Source organism: Ascaphus truei, chromosome 17 (assembly GCF_040206685.1).
Source record: "Ascaphus truei isolate aAscTru1 chromosome 17, aAscTru1.hap1, whole genome shotgun sequence".
Lineage (NCBI taxonomy): Eukaryota > Metazoa > Chordata > Amphibia > Anura > Ascaphidae > Ascaphus > Ascaphus truei.
The window spans coordinates 4885520-4908190 of NC_134499.1; the positions used below are offsets into that span (position 1 = coordinate 4885520).

Here is a 22671-nt window from a genome sequence, read left to right on the forward strand (position 1 = left end):
TACACACTGCCAGCATGTGCACGCTCACTTATATACACACTGCCAGCATGTGCACGCTCACGTATATACACACTGCCAGCATGTGCACACTCACTTATATACACACTGCCAGCATGTGCACCCTCACTTATATACACACTGCCAGCATGTGCACCCTCACTTATATACACACTGCCAGCATGTGCACACTCACTTATATACACACACTGCCAGCATGTGCATGCTCACTTATATACACACTGCCAGCATGTGCACCCTCACTTATATACACACTGCCAGCATGTGCACGCTCACGTATATACACACTGCCAGCATGTGCACACTCACTTATATACACACTGCCAGCATGTGCACCCTCACTTATATACACACTGCCAGCATGTGCACCCTCACTTATATACACACTGCCAGCATGTGCACACTCACTTATATACACACACTGCCAGCATGTGCATGCTCACTTATATACACACTGCCAGCATGTGCACGCTCACGTATATACACACTGCCAGCATGTGCACACTCACTTATATACACACTGCCAGCATGTGCACCCTCACTTATATACACACTGCCAGCATGTGCACACTCACTTATATACACACTGCCAGCATCTGCACGCTCACTTATATACACACTGCCAGCATCTGCACGCTCACTTATATACACACTGCCAGCATCTGCACGCTCACTTATATACACACTGCCAGCACTCTAACACTCACTCACAGACTCTAACCTGCACAAATGCACAATTCACTCTAAGACAGACACACATTACTGTAACTTGGACGCACCCCCTGGCAGACGCACAATATCACTCAAGTTCACACCCCTCGTGGGTGGGGTGCGCTCCCATTCTCTCAGACCTCTCTCCCTGCCAGATCTGATCTCTCTCTCTCACCATAACATTTCTATAGAGCTGAGCACCCTTTTCCCCTCTCAAACAATGGACAGTCAGCGTATATTGTCTAACTGAACCGGAAAAGCTAAATATAACTTCACAGACTCTCCTCCCACTCACTAACCCCTTCAATCCATCCCTCATCTTCTCCGCTAGGAGACAAAACACACACACACACACACACACACACACACACACACACACACACACACACACATTAATATTTACAGATCTATTTAATTATATAAAAATATAAATAAATATTTATCTACATAAACTTGCACACTATAATGTGTGTGGATATAGGCCTCCAAAAATATATATGTGCACGCTACCTTATATACACACTGACTGCGAGGATGTTAATGCTCACTTACATACACATGTGCACACTCACTTATATACAGCATGTGCACGATTAATATATATTATAGGGAGAAGGAGCGGCTCAGTGAGTAAAGACACTGACTGGCACTGAGTTTGAAGCAGTGAAGCAGGGGAACCTGGTTCAATTCCCAGTGTCAGCTCCTTGTGACCTTGGGCACGTCACTTTATCTCCTTGTGCCTCAGGCACCAAAAAAAACACATTGTAAGCTCCACGGGGCAGGGACTGTGTCTGCAAAATGTCGCTGTAAAGTGCTTCGTAAAATTTGCAGCGCTATACAAGAACATGCAATTATTATTCATGTACACACTGCCAGCATGTTCACACTCACTTATATACACACTGCCAGCATGTTCACACTCACTTATATACACACTGCCAGCATGTGCACACTCACTTATATACACACTGCCAGCATGTGCACCCTCACTTATATACACACTGCCAGCATGTGCACCCTCACTTATATACACACTGCCTGCATGTGCACCCTCACTTATATACACACTGCCAGCATGTGCACACTCACTTATATACACACTGCCTGCATGTGCACCCTCACTTATATACACACTGCCTGCATGTGCACACTCACTTCACCTTCCCCAGTGAGCACCACCTTTTTCACTAGTGTCTAGGGATTTTTTAATTATTTAGACACCCTCCCTGTCCTTTGTTAGAGCGATGTTTCACTTTTTTGCCCTTCGGGGCACCTGTATACCACTCACTTATATACACACTGCCAGCATGTGCACACTCACTTCACCTTCCCCAGTGAGCACCACCTTTTTCACTAGTGTGTAGGGATTTTTTAATTATTTAGACACCCTCCCTGTCCTTTGTTAGAGCGATGTTTCACTTTTTGCCCTTCGGGGCACCTGTATACCACTCACTTATATACACACAGCCAGTATGTGCATGCTCATTTATATACACACTGCCTGAATGTGCACTCACTTATATACACAGCCAGTATGTGCATGCTCATTTATATACACACTGCCTGAATGTGCACTCACTTATATACACAGCCAGTATGTGCATGCTCATTTATATACACACTGCCTGAATGTGCACTCACTTATATACACAGCCAGTATTATACACAGCCAGTATGTGCATGCTCATTTATATACACACTGCCTGAATGTGCACTCACTTATATACACACAGCCAGTATGTGCATGCTCATTTATATACACACTGCCTGAATGTGCACTCACTTATATACACAGCCAGTATGTGCATGCTCATTTATATACACACTGTCTGAATGTGCACTCACTTATATACACAGCCAGTATGTGCATGCTCATTTATATACACACTGCCTGAATGTGCACTCACTTATATACACAGCCAGTATTATACACAGCCAGTATGTGCATGCTCATTTATATACACACTGCCTGAATGTGCACTCACTTATACACACAGCCAGTATTATATACAGCCAGTATGTGCATGCTCATTTATATACACACTGCCTGAATGTGCACTCACTTATATACACACTGCCAGTATGTGCATGCTCATTTATATACACACTGCCTGAATGTGCACTCACTTATATACCTCAAAAAAAGATAGAAGTAGAAATATATTTGTTCATATTTTATTTCCCCCCCCCCCCCGCACCACACATTAACCGAGGAAAATTATTACATAGATTTTTTTTATGTTGAGAGCCAAGAAATGCGTTTTCTTCGCCAACGCGCGGCGTGGGCTATTCTCCCCATCCCCCTCCCCTCAGTAACTCAGCCTCAGTCTTTCAACCCAACGTTTCCGTTATAGTATTCGATGATGACGGCGCAGACCAAATGCACGTACACCTGGAATGTTGCGCCTTCTTGGCTATACGCTTCAGCCTTGGCCACCAGCTCCTTGGCTACGGCTGGGTTAATGGGGTTCTGCAAGATTAAGAGCGTTCAAATCATTGTACGGTCACATGACCGTTGTGACTCCATTTAATTAAAAGGGCAGCTCCTCATACTGTAGGGCCAAAGTGAGGCAAGGGCAGTGGCATGTTTAATAGGTTATATGGGGATATTTATAGCATTCCCCCCACCACCCCCTTTTTATTTTTTTACTTAAGTGAGAAGCAGGGGGTCTCGGTAGATGACATCACAACTTTCTATTGATGATCCCGTTGCCATATTTGTACATTATTTGTGGCGAACACAGACACATAAGATACAGGTATCTCAGCGAGCGGGGGAGGCCCCCTGCTGTCGGAGGGACACCCTGGTACAGGCACATAAAAAGATAATAATAAATGTGGACTTGGGCTTTAAACTGTTAAACATGTTAGGTAAGGCATTAAATGCTTTGCCAATTGAATGGTTCAATCCCAAAAGATATATGATTCGTGTTGTAATGAATGACATCAGTGTTAGGTGTATAATGAAATTAAATTGATGTAAGAGGTGGGATCAGTATGGTATTGTACCACTCACCGCAAGCACTGCCCCAAACTGTACTTTGATTGTCTTTGTAATCTCTTCACCAGTCAGTTTTATACCATCTGCGCTGTTATCTCGGAACACCTTTGTTATCATTTGCACACATTTGAGAAGATCCGTGTCCATAATTAATTACTGTCCGGCAGTTCGATATACCCTGGGGATGAAAAGAGCTGGTTTAATGTATCCCAAGTATATTTAAGAAGGGAAAGATAAACGGATAAATTACAGCGGCGAGAACAAGTTTGTGAACCGCAATGATAATTACGGAAATTCCATAGTTTTTCTATGATAACCTTGTTGAATCAAAACCAGTCTTTTCTTTAATATCCGATATTGCAAAATTCCACGTCTTTCGAAACAAAATGATGTATGAATTAGACAAACATTGAATAATTAACATTTTAATACTAGTGTGCGGGAGCAGGGGGTCTCTGGAGAGCAGGGGGTCTCTGGAGAGCAGGGGGTCTCTGGAGAGCAGGGGGTCTCTGGAGAGCAGGGGTTCTCTGGAGCAGAACCAGGTTGATTTCAGGAGGGACCTCCAGCTTCCCGAGATACAGGCCCCGGTACGGGGGGCCGGTATCTCCTATGCGTTTAAATGTCCCGGTCACGTGAGGTGGGATATTTAAACATTGCATTAGGGTACCTGTATCTCGGAAGCAGGGAGTCCTCGGACCTGAAATCAACGCGGTTCTGCTCCGGAGACCTGCTGCTTACATAGTGTAGTATTAAAATGAAAATAAAAACAGTTTCATTACCTTAGCGTCTAGGCATTTTGTTTTCCAGGTTTTTTTAATTGTATTTTTACATTTTTATTTTTTGGCTTGACCATTGTCTGCTAATGTATTAATCTGTGCCCCTTTAGGACATATATAAATACAGTGAGAGGCAATACGTTTTTTTGGCAAATGGTTGTTTTTAATTAATTGTTATCTTTTCTATTTCTGTTTATTGTTTTGAGTTAATTGTTATGTATTTGTAGGGCTTGTTTTTATTAAAAAAAAATTGTTGTTTAAGTGTTTGATTTCTTTTATTGTTCTGGTGTTTAGCTGCTTGGGTATTTTTTTATTGTTGTGTCTTTTTGGCGCAGTTGTTTTTTTTTAGGTTGCCCATTGACTGCTATAGTGGCTAATCATGCTCATATTATATGGGTATGATGTACCACTGTGCAAATCAATGGGTAGAGGGTGGGGGTAGTTGTCCCTGGGTGGGTGGTAAGGCCACCCGGGTGGGTAGCGGGGGAGAGGGGTTAACTCTTAATTACTATTGCAGTTACTAATCGCTAAAGTGATTTAAGGGGTCCGGGGCCATTAGATTGTATTTTTTATTGTACTGTTGCTGCCCTCAGAGGACATGGACATGGAGAACAGTGATGAGGACAGCCTTCATCCTGGCAGGGGTAAGTAGAAGTTTTATTTACTTTATGCTGTCTGGATAATGTTTTGTTTTGAATGGGCAAATGCACTATTATCCATATTTGGATAATAGTAATTTTGCCCATTATTGTACTGTACTGTTATGGTTGTTGGGGGTTTATGGGGTGCCCATTCATTCCCATTGGGTTTATCTTTGCTCCCATTAAGGGCATGGGTAACCACACTGGCAATGAATGGGTGTATTGTTTAGTATTGTGTTTGTATTTTGTTGTAATGTTTATTGTGGGTAGCGGGGTGGGTGAAGGTGGTCTTTGGCCTGTGGTGGGTGATTATGCCTACCGGGTGGGAAGCGGGAGGGAGTAACCCCTTCATTACCTTAGCGGTACTAACCGCTAAGGTAATGAAGGTGTTAACTCCTCCCGCAACCCCCATGCAAGTCCTAAACACCCACTAGGGGCTAAATACCACCTTCACCCACCCCCGCTACCCACAATAAACTGGGCACCGGTAGTTAACTCCTTCATTGCCGTAACGGTTAGCCGCTAAGCTAATGAAGCTGCCTGTAAATGTATTTTGTATTGCATCGATGCCGAGGGTCTCCGGAGCCGGTATTAATGTGTATAAGCTCCAGAGACTCCCGGCTTCAATCCGATTCAGGAAAGTCCTGCTCTCAGATCCCATCTTACCCGCCTTGGGCTGGCGAGATAAATTCGCAATTCCAGAACTCCGATTATCTCATCAGAGCTACTAGAATAGCCGAAATTGATCAAAATGGTGCTATTTGGATTTTTGCAGCTCGCGTGCGATGTGTTTGGCCAGGAGCCAGAAATCGCGAAAAAATGCCTTCCCCACACGATTTAACCAACTCATCGAGGCTTTCTGAATAGCTACCTAGCAACATTTTGTGATAGCTGCTCATAATCCTCGATGAATTGGTTATCGGAGCTACTAGAATAGACAATTCAGTTAGCAAAAATGGATAATGAAAAAAGGATTGCAGTAGAAAGTAAGATCAACCCTAAAAAAGCTGTGTGTGCTGTGCACGCGCATAGTAAGTGAAACTTCTTTGACTTTTGTCACAGAAATTGACTTATTACGCGCGTGCTTGGCACACATGTGTCAGTCAGTGTATGTGTCAGTCAGTGAGTATGTATGTGTGTCAGTCAGAGAGTATGTATGTGTGTTTGTTTGTGTGTGTGTCAGTCAGTGTATGTATCTGTGCCGGTCAGTGTATGTTTCTGTACTGGTCAGTGTGTGTATGTGTGTCGGTCAGTGTGTGTATGTGTCAGTCAGTGTGTGCATGTGTGTCAGTCAGTGTGTGCATGTGTGTCAGTGTGTGCATGTGTGTCAGTGTGTGCATGTGTGTCAGTCAGTGTGTGTGAGTGTGTCAGTCAGTGTGTGTGTCAGTCAGTGTGTGTGTGTGTGTGTGTGTGTGTGTGTGTGTGTGTGTCAGTCAGTGTGTGTGTGTCTGTCAGTCAATGTGTGTGTGTGTGTGTGTGTGTGTGTGTGTGTGTGTGTGTGTGTGTGTGTGTGTGTGTGTGTGTGTGTGTGTGTGTGTGTGTGTGTGTGTGTGTGTGTGTGTGTGTGTGTCAGTGTATGTCTCTCTCTGTGTTGTGTGAATGTCTCTCTGTGTCGGTCAGTGTGTGTATGTGTGTCAGTCAGTGTGTGTATGTGTGTCAGTCAGTGAGTGTATGTGTGTCAGTCAGTGTGCGTGCGTATGTGTGTCAGTCAGTGTGCGTGCGTATGTGACAGTCAGTGTGCGTGCGTATGTGTGACAGTCAGTGTGCGTGCGTATGTGTGACAGTCAGTGTGTGTGCGTATGTGTGTGTGTGTATGTGTTTATTGGCAGCAGTACCAGCATCATGAATGTTGAGCGGGTGGGGGAGCTCACAGGGGGGGGGGAAGGAATAGGCACATCATTCAGAGGCGGTGTTCGGTACATCACTGGGGTGTGCGTGCGTGCGTCAGTGTGTGTCAGAGTCTATGAGTGTCAGAGTGTGCGCGTGCGTGCGTCAGAGTGTGTACGTGCGTGCGTCAGAGTGTGTGCGTGCGTCTCCCCCCTTCCCCACCCCCCGGCGGCGCGCTCAAGCTCCCCCCTTCCCCACCCCCCGGCGGCGCGCTCAAGCTCCCCCCTTCCCCCACTCCCAGTTACCAGAGGAGGCAACAGGGCACAGTGTGGGGGGAATGGCGGCGCCGGACTATAGCCACACAGAGCTTGGCTCCCCTTGCTGCCTGCCGTGAGCCCAGCGGCGCATGCGCAGGCCGCAGCCAATCATTGCTCAGCCTGTGGAGTGGGCGGAAGAAAAGCTCGCATGATGCGGCGGCATGGCAGCAGGCAGGGAACGGCGGCTGTTAGGAGCGGCGCCAGCCTCCCTTCTCCTGTCCATCGGCATGGCAGCGGGCGGGGAACGGCGCCGCTGCCAGTCGCTTCTGCGCATGCGTGGCTTTCCTCTGCGTCCCCATGACTACTGCGCATGCGTGGCATAGCAGCGGACGTGTGGGGGGAATGGCAGCCATTAGGAGCGGCGCCGGCGGCGATACATATGTCATCAACCGTGTGGGGGGAGCAGCGGCCATTAGGAGCGGCGGCTATCGCCGCCGCATTTGATTTTTTGAGCGGTTGGGATGTCAGTGTTGGGGTCGGGCTGAGCCAGAACACAGCCCGGCCTCAACTGCCAGCACTGACGTCACATCCGTTTCATTTCTGTCTCCACAATCCATTTTTGCCCTAGTTCGAATGAGGTGCCACTAAAGAAGTTTCACTTCAAAAGTTCTTAAAGTACCTTAATAACTAAAAAAATCAGAGAAGAAAATATAGGACCTGTAACAGGGGAGTTATCCCTGTTCAGGTAATGTACCTCTAATCCAGCAGTGTGGTGGTTAACTGCTGGTAGTCAATTAACAAACACCACCTGCCTGATTAGATGGCTTAGAAAAGCCTGTCTTTTGAGACAGGAAGTGAGACTCCTTAGCTCACACCTGAGCTGAACGTGGAGACAAACAGTCTTGAGCCCTGCCAGAAGAAACAGCAGAGCTGCTTTCAAGACACAGGGGAAACTTCTAAACCTGAATGCTGACACACCCTGAGGAAAAGGGAGCTGAACCAGGGACAGAGAAGATTTTCCCTCCAAACCACAAGGAACAGATAAGACTTTCATTTATGAGACTTCTTATATCTGCTTAATTCATGCTATATGTTTGGGGCTGGGAGACATGCTTATCTAAGGGAGTTGTGAACTGCATAGTATTTCACTAGAAATACTCCCAAGTGAATAGAAGCTTTGTTTACCCCTTGTTTGGATGGTTTCCTGATGTTAAGGAAACAGGCGCAATAAAAGGCTTATTTAATTTCACTATAATCATTCTCCCTTGCATACCTCTGTGAGTGTCTGCCTACAGGACCCTTTCAGTGTGAGATGGGCAGGCAGATTATTGGAGATAAGGAAAAAGCAGAGGTTTTAAACAAATTGTTTGCCTCTGTGTTTACCAGGGAAGAATCAATTTCAATAGTAGTGCCGCAGGGGGAAGCCACAACCTCCATGTTAATGAACAATTGGTTAACTGAGGAAGAAGTTCATAAGCGACTTGAAAAAATTACAGTAAATAAAGCACCTGGCCCCTATGGCATACATCCAAGATTCTCAGGGAGTTAAGTTCAGTAATAGAAGTGAACAAAATTAGGTAGCGCTAAAATAAATATCACAATATATATATATATATATATATATATATATATATATATGTAAATACAACTGTATGCTCATCTGCATGTCTTAGGGAAACCCCGCCTTTCCCCATTATCACCCAGCACACAGCACTTCCACTGCAGCAAGGGTTTCTGGGAAAGGACATGCAAATGAGCACACAGTGCCACTTTTTGCTTCAAAAAACATTTTTAACATGGTTCCCTATAGGCTTAAACTTGCTGCATGGTCACAGCTTTGAGTACAGCCAGGGTTAAGGTGCATAGCCAGAAAACCCACCCACAGACAGCTGTGTTTTTTTTTTTTCTCACCCTCCCGAGAGGGTTGGGGGGTACCCTCCCCTCTCGTTCATCAGATCCCAATCCACTTCAGTGGTTCAAGTGCATGCCCTTGGACTGTACAACCGAAGTCAGAGCCGCCCTCGGAACGGGTTTCCTGAAGATTTCAGCCCGAAAGCCTAGGTCGATAGGGTTGGTCAGAGATGACCAGCAGAAGGAAATCCCATAAGTTTGCACTCAACTAAAATATAACTCTGAGTGTAGATATATATATATAATCAACCATATGGGTACCAGGGGGTTAAAACACAAAACAAAAAATTATTTATTAAATACTAAATAGGTACACATCTAATCAAAAACTATTTTAAGTAATTTAAAAGTAATCTAAAATCTCTAAAGAAAGCGGTGACGGAGTAGGTCGGCGAACCCTACTCCGTCACCGCTTTCTTTAGAGATTTTAGATTACTTTTAAATTACTTAAAATAGTTTTTGATTAGATGTGTACCTATTTAGTATTTAATAAATAATTTTTATTTTTGTGTTTTAACCCCCTGGTACCCATATGGTTGATTATATATATATCTACACTCAGAGTTATATTTTAGTTGAGTGCAAACTTATGGGATTTCCTTCTGCTGGTCATCTCTGACCAACCCTATCTACTTGTTACATATTCCCATGCACCACTTTTTACCTATGGCATTTGATTACTAAGGTGAGCAGTGTTTATACATTCTCTATTCGAAAGCCTAGGTCTCCAGGGACATTGATGCCTTCCTCCGTTAGGATTCAGGACATCCGTCTCTTCCTCCCTCTGGTCCGAGGCCCGCAAGGGAGTTCGCGTCATCTCCCCTCTTTCGAGGGTTGTTCAAATGCCCCCCCCCCCCTTAGCCCGAAGGCTCAGGGGTTCTGTGGTCCGGGGCCTGGACACCACCTCTCAACGAGCTAGAGGGCCAAATGCTTGCCACAGACCTTTCCTACTGAAGCCCCAGATAGGATGGTACTGCATTTGGTCATAGCTGTGCAGGCCGAGAGGAGCATTACCCACACCGCTGTTTTGACCTTAATGGGTCTCATCAGTGTGGGGTTGGTTAACTGGGTATGCAGAGAAGCTAAAGGATGGGGTTTACCATACTGAGTTAAGTTATGGTGAGTAAAAAAGTGACAAAAACCCTCCACAGCAAAGCAAATATGCAAATGTAAATACAACTGCATGTCTTAGGCAGGTCTTCAACCCCGCCTTTCACCATTATCACCCAGTACACAGCACATATATGTGCATGTATGTCTACACACACATATACATATATAGAACTCAATTCCCTATTATTCCACAATAGTGTGAATAAAGGGCGGCTGCCAAATCTAACACTGACCACCTGGTCATTGAGAAACCGTATAACACAAATAATAGCCAAAACATTACATTTAATATTAAAGGACTCCATTTCCACAGGCTCAGTACCACAAGATTGGCATAAAGCAGCTGTTGTCCTATATTTAAAAAGGGGGCTAGATCACAACTGGGGAATTACAGACCTGTAAGCCTGACTTCAATAGTGGGGAAACTTGAAAGTTTAATACGGAATAATATTCAGGAATACCTAATGGAAAACAAAATTATTAGTAATAGTCAGCATGGATTTATGATTCATGCCAAACTAACTTTATTTGTTTCTTTGAGGAGGTAAGTAGGAATTTAGACCAGGGTAATGCAGTTGATGTGGTCGACTTAGAATTTGCAAAGGCTTTTGATACGGTTTCACACAAGAGGTTGGTGTACAAAATAAAGCAAATTGGACTCAGTAAAAATATATGAACCTGGATTGAAAACTGGTTGAAGGACAAACAACAGAGGGTTGTCATAAATGGAACTTTTTCAGGTTGGGCTAAGGTCATGAGTGGAGTACCTCAGGGATCTGTATTGGGACCCCTGCTTTTTAACTTGTTTATTAATTACCTTGAGGTTGGCATAGAGAGCAAAGTCTCCATCTTTGCTGATGATACTAAATTGTGTAATGCAGTAGAATCAGAGCAGGATGTAATTTCTCTCCAGAAGGACTTGGAGAGACTGGAAACATGGGCAGGTAAATGGCAGATAAGGTTCAATACAGATAAATGTAAGGTTATGCATTTGGGATGCAAGAATAAAAAGGCGAATTACAAATTAAATGGGGATAAATTAGGGGAATCCTTGATGGAGAAGGATTTAGGAGTGCTTGTAGACAGCAGGCTTAGCAATAGTGCCCAATGTCATGCAGTAGCTGCAAAGGCAAACAAGATCTTATCTTGCATCAAAACGGGCAACGGATGGAAAGGAAGTAAACATAATTATGCCCCCTTATAAAGGATTAGTAAGACCACGCCTTGAATATGGAGTACAATTTTGGGCACCACTCCTTAGAAAAGACATTATGGAACTAGACAGAGTGCAGAAAAGAGCCACCAAATTAATAAAGGGGATGGACAATCTAACTTATGAGGAGAGGCTAGCTAAATTAGATTTATTTATATTAGAAAAGAGGCGTCTAAGAGGGGATATGATAACTATATACGACTATATTCTAGTACAAAAGAAGGAGCTTTCAAAAGAACAATTTATCCCACGGGCAGTACAAAGGACTCGGGTCATCCCCTAAGATTGGAGGAAAGGAGATTTCACCAGTAACAAAGGAAAGGGTTCTTTACAGTAAGGGCAGTTACAGTGTGGGATTCATTACCCATGGAGGGGGAGGTATAGGGAAAGGAGGTACTCCCGCATCAGCCTAATAAATAGAAATGTAGACTGTGGTGCAATAGTGATAATTAGCATATGTAATTAGAAGAGAGACAGGTCCCCTCTCTCGCTTTCCCCCCCCTCCCCTCTCTCGCTCCCCCCCTCCCCTCTCTCGATTCCCCCCCTCCCCTCTCGCTTCCCCCCTCCCCTCTCTTGCTTCCCCCCTCCCCTCTCTCGCTTCCCCCCCTCCCCTCTCTCGCTCCCCCCCCCTCCCCTCTCGCTCCCCCCCCTCCCCTCTCTCGCTCCCCCTCTCTCGCTTTCCCCCCTCTCTCGCTTTCCCCCCTCTCTCGCTTTCCCCCCTCCCCTCTCTCGCTTCCCCCCTCCCCTCTCTCGCTTTCCCCCCCCCTCTCGCTTCCCCCCCCTCCCCTCTCTCGCTTTCCCCCCCCTCCCCTCTCTCGCTTTCCCCCCCCCTCCCCTCTCTCGCTTTCCCCCCCCTCCCCTCTCTCGCTTTCCCCCCCCTCCCCTCTCTCGCTTTCCCCCCCCTCCCCTCTCTCGCTTTCCCCCCCTCCCCTCTCTCGCTTTCCCCCCCCTCCCCTCTCTCGCTTTCCCCCCCTCCCCTCTCTCGCTTTCCCCCCCCTCCCCTCTCTCGCTTTCTCCCCCCTCCCCTCTCTCGCTTTCCCCCCTCCCCTCTCTCGCTTTCCCCCCTCCCCTCTCTCGCTTTCCCCCCTCCCCTCTCTCGCTTACCCCCCTCCCCTCTCGCTTACCCCCCTCCCCTCTCTCGCTTACCCCCCTCCCCTCTCGCTTACCCCCCTCCCCTCTCTCACTTACCCCCCTCCCCTCGCTCGCTCCCTCCCCTCTCTCGCTCCCCCCCTCTCTCGCTTTCCCCCCTCCTCTCTCTCGCTTTCCCCCCTCCCCTCTCTCGCTTTCCCCCCTCCCCTCTCTCGCTTTCCCCCCTCCCCTCTCTCGCTTTCCCCCCTCCCCTCTCTCGCTTTCCCCCCCTCCCCTCTCTCGCTTTCCCCCTCCCCTCTCTCGCTTTCCCCCCTCCCCTCTCTCGCTTTCCCCCCCTCCCCTCTCTCGCTTTCCCCCCCTCCCCTCTCGCTTTCCCCCCCTCCCCTCTCTCGCTTTCCCCCCTCCCCTCTCTCGCTTTCCCCCCCTCCCCTCTCTCGCTTTCCCCCCCTCCCCTCTCTCGCTTTCCCCCCCTCCCCTCTCTCGCTTTCCCCCCCTCCCCTCTCTCGCTTTCCCCCCCTCCCCTCTCTCGCTTTCCCCCCCTCTCTCGCTTTCCCCCCCTCCCCTCTCTCGCTCCCCCCCCTCCACTCTCTCGCTCCCCCTCTCTCGCTTTCCCCCCTCTCTCGCTTTCCCCCCTCCCCTCTCTCGCTTCCCCCCTCCCCTCTCGCTTCCCCCCCCTCCCCTCTCTCGCTTTCCCCCCCCTCCCCTCTCTCGCTTTCCCCCCCCTCCCCTCTCTCGCTTTCCCCCCCCTCCCCTCTCTCGCTTTCCCCCCCCTCCCCTCTCTCGCTTTCCCCCCCTCCCCTCTCTCGCTTTCCCCCCCTCCCCTCTCTCGCTTTCCCCCCCTCCCCTCTCTCGCTTTCCCCCCCCTCCCCTCTCTCGCTTTCTCCCCCCTCCCCTCTCTCGCTTTCCCCCCTCCCCTCTCTCGCTTTCCCCCCTCCCCTCTCTCGCTTACCCCCCTCCCCTCTCGCTTACCCCCCTCCCCTCTCTCGCTTACCCCCCTCCCCTCTCGCTTACCCCCCTCCCCTCGCTCGCTTGCCCCCCTCCCCTCGCTCGCTCCCTCCCCTCTCTCGCTCCCCCCCTCTCTCGCTTTCCCCCCCTCTCTCTCGCTTTCCCCCCCTCCCCTCTCTCGCTTTCCCCCCTCCCCTCTCTCGCTTTCCCCCCCTCCCCTCTCTCCCTTTCCCCCCCTCCCCTCTCTCCCTTTCCCCCCCTCCCCTCTCTCCCTTTCCCCCCCTCCCCTCGCTCGCTTTCCCCCCCCTCCCCTCTCTCCCTTTCCCCCCCTCCCCTCTCTCCCTTTCCCCCCCTCCCCTCTCTCCCTTTCCCCCCCTCCCCTCTCTCCCTTTCCCCCCCTCCCCTCTCTCCCTTTCCCCCCCTCCCCTCTCTCCCTTTCCCCCCCTCCCCTCTCTCCCTTCCCCCCCCCCTCTCTCCCTTCCCCCCTCCCCTCTCTCCCTTTCCCCCCCTCCCCTCTCTCGCTTTCCCCCCCTCCCCTCTCTCGCTTTCCCCCCCCTCCCCTCTCTCGCTTTCCCCCTCCCCTCTCTCGCTTTCCCCCCCTCCCCTCTCTCGCTTTCCCCCCCTCCCCTCTCTCGCTTTCCCCCCCTCCCCGCTCGCTTTCCCCCCCTCCCCTCTCTCGCTTTCCCCCTCCCCTCTCTCGCTTTCCCCCCCTCCCCTCTCTCGCTTTCCCCCCCTCCCCGCTCGCTTTCCCCCCCTCCCCTCTCTCGCTTTCCCCCTCCCCTCTCTCGCTTTCCCCCCCTCCCCTCTCTCGCTTTCCCCCCCTCCCCTCTCTCGCTTTCCCCCCCTCCCCTCTCTCGCTTTCCCCCCCTCCCCTCTCTCGCTTTCCCCCCCTCCCCTCTCTCGCTTTCCCCCCCTCCCCTCTCTCGCTTTCCCCCCCTCCCCTCTCTCGCTTTCCCCCTCCCCTCTCGCTTTCCCCCCCTCCCCTCTCTCGCTTTCCCCCCCTCCCCGCTCGCTTTCCCCCCCTCCCCTCTCTCGCTTTCCCCCTCCCCTCTCTCGCTTTCCCCCCCTCCCCTCTCTCGCTTTCCCCCCCTCCCCTCTCTCGCTTTCCCCCCTCCCCTCTCTCGCTTTCCCCCCCTCCCCTATCTCGCTTTCCCCCCCTCCCCTCTCTCGCTTTCCCCCCCTCCCCTCTGTCGCTTTCCCCCCCTCCCCTCTCTCGCTTTCCCCCCCTCCCCTCTCTCGCTTTCCCCCCCTCCCCTCTCTCGCTTTCCCCCCCTCCCCTCTCTCGCTTTCCCCCCCCTCCCCTCTCTCGCTTTCCCCCCCTCCCCTCTCTCGCTTTCCCCCCCTCCCCTCTCTCGCTTTCCCTCCCTCCCCTCTCTCGCTTTCCCCCCCTCCCCTCTCTCGCTTTCCCCCCTCCCCTCTCTCGCTTACCCCCCTCCCCTCTCGCTTCCCCCCTTCCCCTCTCTCGCTTCCCCCCCTCCCCTCTCTCGCTTCCCCCCTCCCCTCTCTCGCTTCCCCCCCTCCCCTCTCTCGCTTCCCCCCCTCCCCTCTCTCGCTTCCCCCCCTCCCCTCTCTCGCTTCCCCCCCTCCCCTCTCTTCTCCCCTCTCTCGCTTTCCCCCCTCCCCTCTCGCTTTCCCCCCTCCCCTCTCGGTTTCCCCCCTCCCCTCTCTCGCTTTCCCCCCTCCCCTCTCTCGCTTTCCCCCCTCCCCTCTCTCGCTTTCCCCCCTCCCCTCTCTCGCTTTCCCCCCCTCCCCTCTCTCGCTTTCCCCCCCTCCCCTCTCTCGCTTTCCCCCCCTCCCCTCTCTCGCTTTCCCTCCCCTCTCTCGCTTTCCCCCCCTCTCTCGCTTTCCCCCCCTCTCTCGCTTTCCCCCCCTCCCCTCTCTCGCTTTCCCCCCCTCCCCTCTCTCGGTTTCCCCCCCTCCCCTCTCTCGCTTTCCCCCCCTCCCCTCTCGCTTTCCCCCCCTCCCCTCTCGCTTTCCCCCCCTCCCCTCTCTCGCTTTCCCCCCTCCCCTCTCTCGCTTTCCCCCCTCCCCTCTCTCGCTTTCCCCCCCTCCCCTCTCGCTTTCCCCCCTCCCCTCTCTCGCCTTCCCCCCCTCCCCTCTCTCGCTTTCCCCCCCTCCCCTCTCTACCTTTCCCACTCTCCCCTCTCTCCCTTTCCCCCCCTCCCCTCTCTCCCTTTCCCCCCCTCCCCTCTCTCCCCCTCCCCTCTCTCCCTTTCCCCCCTCCCCTCTCTCCCTTTCCCCCCCTCCCCTCTCTAACTTTCCCCCCCTCCCCTCTCTCGCTTTCCCCCCCTCCCCTCTCTCCCTTTCCCCCCCTCCCCTCTCTCCCTTTCCCCCCCTCCCCTCTCTCCCTTTCCCCCCCTCCCCTCGCTCGCTTTCCCCCCCTCCCCTCTCTCCCTTTCCCCCCCTCCCCTCTCTCCCTTTCCCCCCCTCCCCTCTCTCCCTTTCCCCCCCTCCCCTCTCTCCCTTTCCCCCCCTCCCCTCTCTCCCTTTCCCCCCCTCCCCTCTCTCCCTTCCCCCCCCCCCTCTCTCCCTTCCCCCCTCCCCTCTCTCCCTTTCCCCCCCTCCCCTCTCTCCCTTTCCCCCCCTCCCCTCTCTCCCTTTCCCCCCCTCCCCTCTCTCCCTTTCCCCCCCTCCCCTCTCTCCCTTTCCCCCCCTCCCCTCTCTCCCTTTCCCCCCCTCCCCTCTCTCCCTTTCCCCCCCTCCCCTCTCTCCCTTTCCCCCCCTCCCCTCTCTCGGTATATTTGAATGTTGGCTCATCATTTTCCCATCTCTAGTTGCTCTGCCTAGTAACCCGCCCCCCCTTGGTACTGTGTCCCTGCCCCGTCCTTCTGTGCCACATTGCCTCCTTGCCCAGTAATACACCCCCCTGCAGAGACTCACCCCGTGCAGGCAGCTGTGAGCAGTATCAGGCAGGTGAATATTTCCAGGGCACTCTGATCCTTATATATGTTACCTGCTCCCCAGTCTCACCTGCCAGGAGAGCCCATCCCTGCTAAACCTGTATCTCACGCCTCTAACCTGTCTCTGTCATCATTTGGGACTTTTGCTTTACATTAAGGAAAAAAATTGGACGTGTGTTCGGCTTTTTTTTTTATTGTTTGAGGGTTTTACAATCTTTACCACACGTCTTGGGGCGGTAAAACTCTTTGTCCTCAAAGCCAGGGGTGCACAGTGATCGTACTTTGTATATTGTGTGCAAAGTAATTAGTAAGCCATTGTTAATTTAATTTAATGGATGCATACGTACAGTAGCCTATTTGCTTGAGTTCAGGGTCCTCGGAGAAAAGCAAAACATATAAAAAAAAATTAAAGATACAATAGTTACTAAAGAGCGCCAAGCGGCACTTTAAAAAAAAACAAAAAACCCCATTTGTTGTTGTTGTAATATATGCAGCCTTTGGTTACCTTTATTAATAATGAATTACCTGAGCTGCCGACCGATTCATTCTCCTGTGATCAATCAGCAAAGATCCGGCTTCCCTGGGCACACGTAATGGCCGATTTTCCGTTTCAATCAGTCCTTCAGTCAGTGTAACTCAGCAGCTACAATGTATCCTTATATTACTATGGTAACATTATTGTTACAGTTTGCAGCTCAAACTGCTGGGAACATTGGCAACAAATGATCCCAAACAGGAAAGTGTTACAAAGATCTTGCACTGCTTGGGAGGTACAGGGGCGGCCAACTCCAGTCCTCAAGGAGCCAACAACAGGTCAGGTTTTCAGGATATCCCTGCTTCAGCACAGGTGGCCCAATCAGCGGCTTAGCCATAATGATTGCACCCGCTGGGCTAAAGCAGGGATATCCTGAAAACCTGACCTGTTGGTGGCCCTTGAGCAGTGGAGTTGGCCGCCCCTGCTCTAATACTACAGAACGGATTTGTTTTTAAACCACCCACACGTGTCGGATATTGCACGGATTGCTGCTTTAGTGGTGCAATATTGTCCAACTTTATTCCTTTTATAATTTGTATATGTAACGCGTGTGGCAATGTATCATTCTACATTCTTACCTAAGCTGGCCATCGTTTGGTGCGCCTGTTACACAAAATCCTTATTGTGTGCCTAACATAATGGCTGCTTCCGTCAGTGTATCTCAACAGCTACAATGTATCCTAATATGGATAAGGTAACAGGAACGTGTTTCACAGATCTTGTACTGTTGGGGAGGTGGGTAAAACCTGCTATAGAAATCAAAGGATGCTTTGAAACCCATTAAAATGGCATTTAGAGTTGAATAAAAACAAAAAAACAAAAAGCCACTAATAACTAATACTGCAGAACTGATTTATGTAAAATATATATATATGAGTTCACGTTTTGCTGCTTTACGCAGGATTTCACCTTCCTAAGGAAGATGATTACACCAATAGGTTCAATAGCATTTTTTTTGACCCTTTATGCTTAGATCCCCCATTAATACGGAAGTCATTAGACATAGGGTCAAAACCATCACACATATATCAGGTCACACCAGGCAGGATTGGCTCCTGGCCTAATACGGAGGCTGGGAGGCACGTTACATGTGTTTTCCTGGTCAGTGGTTGTCATTTTATCTGTCTCCCATCTGCAACATTGATGCAAACAGACAGCACCAGATTTTTTTGTCCATTGATAAATCTCAGGCAGTTTTGTTTTATTTGCACCTGTTTTGTAACAAGGAGACTGATCAGTAAATCACATTGTATGTTATTTGCCTACACTTTTATTCTGGGTGAGACAGGGGGAGGGAGAGGGAGAAGAGGCAGGGAAAGAGAGGGAGGGGGACATATAGAGGAGAGAGAGAGGGGAAGATATACAGAGGAAAGGGGAGGGGGGAGAGATAGAGGTGAGGGTGAGAGAGGGAGGGAGGGTTAGAGACGGAGGGGAATATACAGAGGAAAGTGGGGAGGTGAGGGGGAGAGATAGAGGAGAGGGGGATATACAGGGGAAAGGGGAGGGAGAGGCGTAGAGGAGAGGGGGATATACAGGGGAAAGAGGGGAGGGGGAGGCGTAGAGCTGAGGGGGAGAGAGAGGAGACGGGGAGTGGAAAAGATTAGAAAAAAGGCGTCTAAGAGGGGATATGATAACTATATACAAATATATTCGGGGACAGTACAGGGAGCTTTCAAAATAACTATTCATCCCACTGGCAGTACTAAGGACTCGGGCCATCCCTTAAAGTTTGAGGAAAGGAAATTTCACCGGCAACAAAGGAAAGGGTTCTTTACAGTAAGGGCAGTTACAGTGTGGGATTCATTACCCATGGAGACTGTGATGGCAGATACAATAGATTTGTTCAAAAAAAGGTTGGACATCTTTTTAGATGGGAAAGGTATACAGGGATATACCAAATAAGTATACATGGGAAGGATGTTGATCCAGGGATTAATCCGATTGCCAATATTTGGAGTCGGGAAGGAATTTATTTTCCCCTTATGAGATATCATTGGATAATGTGTCACTGGGGTTTTTTGTTTGCCTTCCTCTGGATCAATAACTATATAGATATAGGATAAAGTATCTGTTGTCTAAATTTAGCATAGGTTGAACTTGATGGATGGAAGTCTTTTTTCAACCACATCTACTATGTAACTATGTAACGATCTCTTTCTACACGGGTGAACCCCACTTGAGTTCTTATTGTACATTATTATACATTATTGTACATGCAGTGATCTTGGCTTCTCTCTCTGCAGCAAGACACACAAACCACTTATTAAGTTAATGATGGGCTTTTGAAATCCGTAGGTTGTTCCCGCCACACCCCAAAAACAAGACTCCTTACTCAGCAGCGCTCAGTGACCTGAACGAGAGGCATGAGCCTGTGACATTGACACAGACAGTGTGCATGAGGCTAGTGCAGGTGTATACACAGGGGTTAATACACACAACAATTATACACACATAAAACAGATATACACACAACACACATTTATACACATCACGCAGATATTCACATCACACAGATATACACACAACACACATACACACAACGCACAGATAAACACACAATTACACACACCAACCAGATATACACACAACACAGATACACACACACAATACACAGATACACACACAATACACAGATATACACACATCACACAGATATACACACCACAGTTATTCACACATCACACAGATATACTCACAGCACACAGATATAAATTCAACACCCAACTCTCAGATATACCTACATCAAAGATATACACACAACACACAGATATACACATAACACACAGATATACACACAACACCTATACAAAAATCACACAGATATACTCACAGCACACAGATATAAATTCAACACACAACTCACAGATATACCTACATCACAAAGATATACACACCACACAGATATACATACAACACACACTTCACATGTTTTGTATAATGTGTACAACATATATTTGGTGCGTTCAAAATAAAACCAAACGCCTCTGCACGGTGACGGATCATACGGGTGAAAGAGTTCTGACCCGCGCTGGTGCTGCCTAAAAGTTCCTGTGTGGTGCACCTTTTCCTTCTTGCTGCTCCCGTGTAGGGAGGCTCTCCTCTGCTCCACAAACCCCGCCGAAGGCAAGCTCCGCTGGTGAGGCATCATGCAGAGAAAGCGACACGGAGCGCGCCAAAGGGCCGGGGAACATGTATTCAGCCATACAAATACAAGTTAGTGTGGACTTCCATGTAAGGTGACGGAGATTCGGGTAAGTCCATGACAATAAATCCGTTTTGCACAGCTCCTAATCCTGGAAGGAGTCGGAGATCGTACCGGTGTTCAGCTGTATATCCCGCGCGCTGGGATCAGCTGTTTCTTCACCATAGGCGCTCTACTTCCGGGTTCAAAGGTCCCAATAACCCCTGGTAAAAGCGTGTCTTGCTTCTACACTCTTAGGCCTGGGACATAGTCCCGCTGAGCCGCGCTGAGAAGATTAACTTACCCCCTTCATCTGTGATGAGCGCGGCTTTAGCAGCTGCTTCCGCATGCGTGCGGAAGCATAGGTCTTATCCGAATTTTAGTTTCAAGCGCTCACGGGAGCGCAGGGCCGGTCACGTGAGCGGTTCGCCCAATGAGTGCGAACCAGCTCCGTGATGTCACTGGCCCGCCCCCCGACGGCGCGCTAACCAAGGCCAGGGAAAGCACCCGCTTTCCCTCAGCCTCAGCGCGCCTCCGCACGGCTGCTGCAACCCTGGACGCAGCCTAAGGCACGTTCTATAGTGCCGGGCGCGCGCGGAATTTTACTTGGCTGACGTGAGTCAGCCCTTCTATACGAGGGCCGCACGGAGAGGGGAGCCGGGAAGACGGGGAAAAGAATCTTTTCGCGCCGCAACCGGCGCTAAATGTATGTATATATGTGTGTGTGTGTGTATATATGTATGTATATATGTGTGTGTGTGTGTATGTATGTATGCATGTGTATGTATCTATATGTGTGTGTGTGTATATATGTATGTATGCATGTGTATGTATGTATATGTGTGTGTGTGTGTATGTGTGTATGTATGCATGTGTGTGTATGTATATATATGTATGTATGCATGTGTATGTATGTATATGTGTGTGTGTGTATATATATGTATGTATGCATGTGTATGTATGTATATGTGTGTGTGTGTGTGTGTATATATATGTATGCATGTGTATGTATGTGTGTGTGTGTGTGTGTGTGTGTGTGTGTGTGTGTGTGTGTGTGTATATATGTATGCATGTGTATGTATGTGTGTGTGTGTGTATATGTATGTATGCATGTGTATGTATGTATGTATATATGTGTGTGTGTGTGTATATGTATGTATGCATGTGTATGTATGCATATGTGTGTGTGTGTGTGTGTGTGTGTGTGTATATATGTATGTATGCATGTGTATGTATGTATGTGTGTGTGTATATATGTATGTATGCATGTGTATGTATGTATATGTGTGTGTGTGTGTGTGTGTGTGTGTGTGTATATATGTATGTATGCATGTGTATGTATGTATATGTGTGTGTGTGTGTGTGTATGTGTGTATGTATTTGTGAGTCTGCACAAACGTAATAATATTTTATTTTTACCAATTGTTTTTTTTTTTTAAATAAATAATAAATCACACACACACACACACACACACACACACACACACACACACACACACACACACACACACACACACACACACACACACACACACACACACACACACACAGTACGTTCCCAGTATACTGCCCCTCTCACTATATTTATCGAAAAGCATGCGGCACGTGCACGCGCATAGGTACGCGCGGCCGCACGCTCGATATAACAGCCCTTAGGGTCTTGGAGCTGTTTAGAGAGCTACTCTGCAAGGTAAATATCCAATATTGCTCTCTTTTGCAATGTATACAGTCCCCTGCTCAGATATTTTTATGTCTTTACAATTCCCATATATCAAACCCCATTGGTACAACACCCATGAGTATCACGAAAGTGAGTCAAGAGGCGGGACAATGGTTTAGAGTTTTCCTCAAATTTTTGAATATTTAAAATGTTTCTCAAATGTTCCATGATCCGCACTTTCACATGGCGCGTGGTCCTGCCCACACACTGCGGCCCACAAGTACATCCTAGAACGTAAGCCACACTCGTGGACAGGCAGCTAATAAAACTGGTTACATTATACTTCATTCCTGTAACATGTGACAAATGTTTTTGCAGGGTTCATTTTCGAGCAAACTTTACATTTTGAACATATAAAGTTTCCCACTTTACCTGAAGTGTCTCTAAGGTCCTTTTTGACTTTTTTTTATTATTATTAGTCCCTTTAAAGCTGCAGTTCAGTCAATATCCTGCATGTGTGGTTTTTTTAATAAATCAGTTCTGTAGTAAGAAATAATACTTTTAGCATTTTCTGTTTTTAAAAAAACAACTTTGAAAGACCAATTTTCTTGTGTTCTATTTTAACAGCCATTTGCTAAGGCACTGCCCCTTCATGTCCTGTCACAAACTCTGGCACACCCCTTTGTCAGCACTGCCCTCCCTCTCTCTAAACGTGCACTAGCATCTGGTCACATGATCTTCCTCATCGAGTACATTCAAGGAAGCTGGAGAAAAGGGATCAGCCATGCATAGCATCTCGGATAGGCGATTTCAAACTTATTACAGTGTTTATTCCATTCATTGCACGTGTATATAATGTAAAATTGTAATAATTCCATTTATAGCAAACGTGT

At 48.8% G+C, this 22671-nt stretch overlaps 1 long non-coding RNA gene across 1 annotated transcript; it reads right to left on the reverse strand.

Annotated features, from left to right (window-relative positions):
• Positions 1-2968: 2968 nt before the first annotated feature.
• LOC142467854 (uncharacterized) lies at positions 2969-16540 on the reverse strand. Its single transcript, XR_012788510.1, has 3 exons — positions 16383-16540; positions 3746-3908; positions 2969-3199 (listed from the first exon to the last, which is right to left on the reverse strand). It is a non-coding gene; the product is annotated as an uncharacterized LOC142467854 (long non-coding RNA).
• Between the last annotated feature and the right edge of the window lie 6131 nt (positions 16541-22671).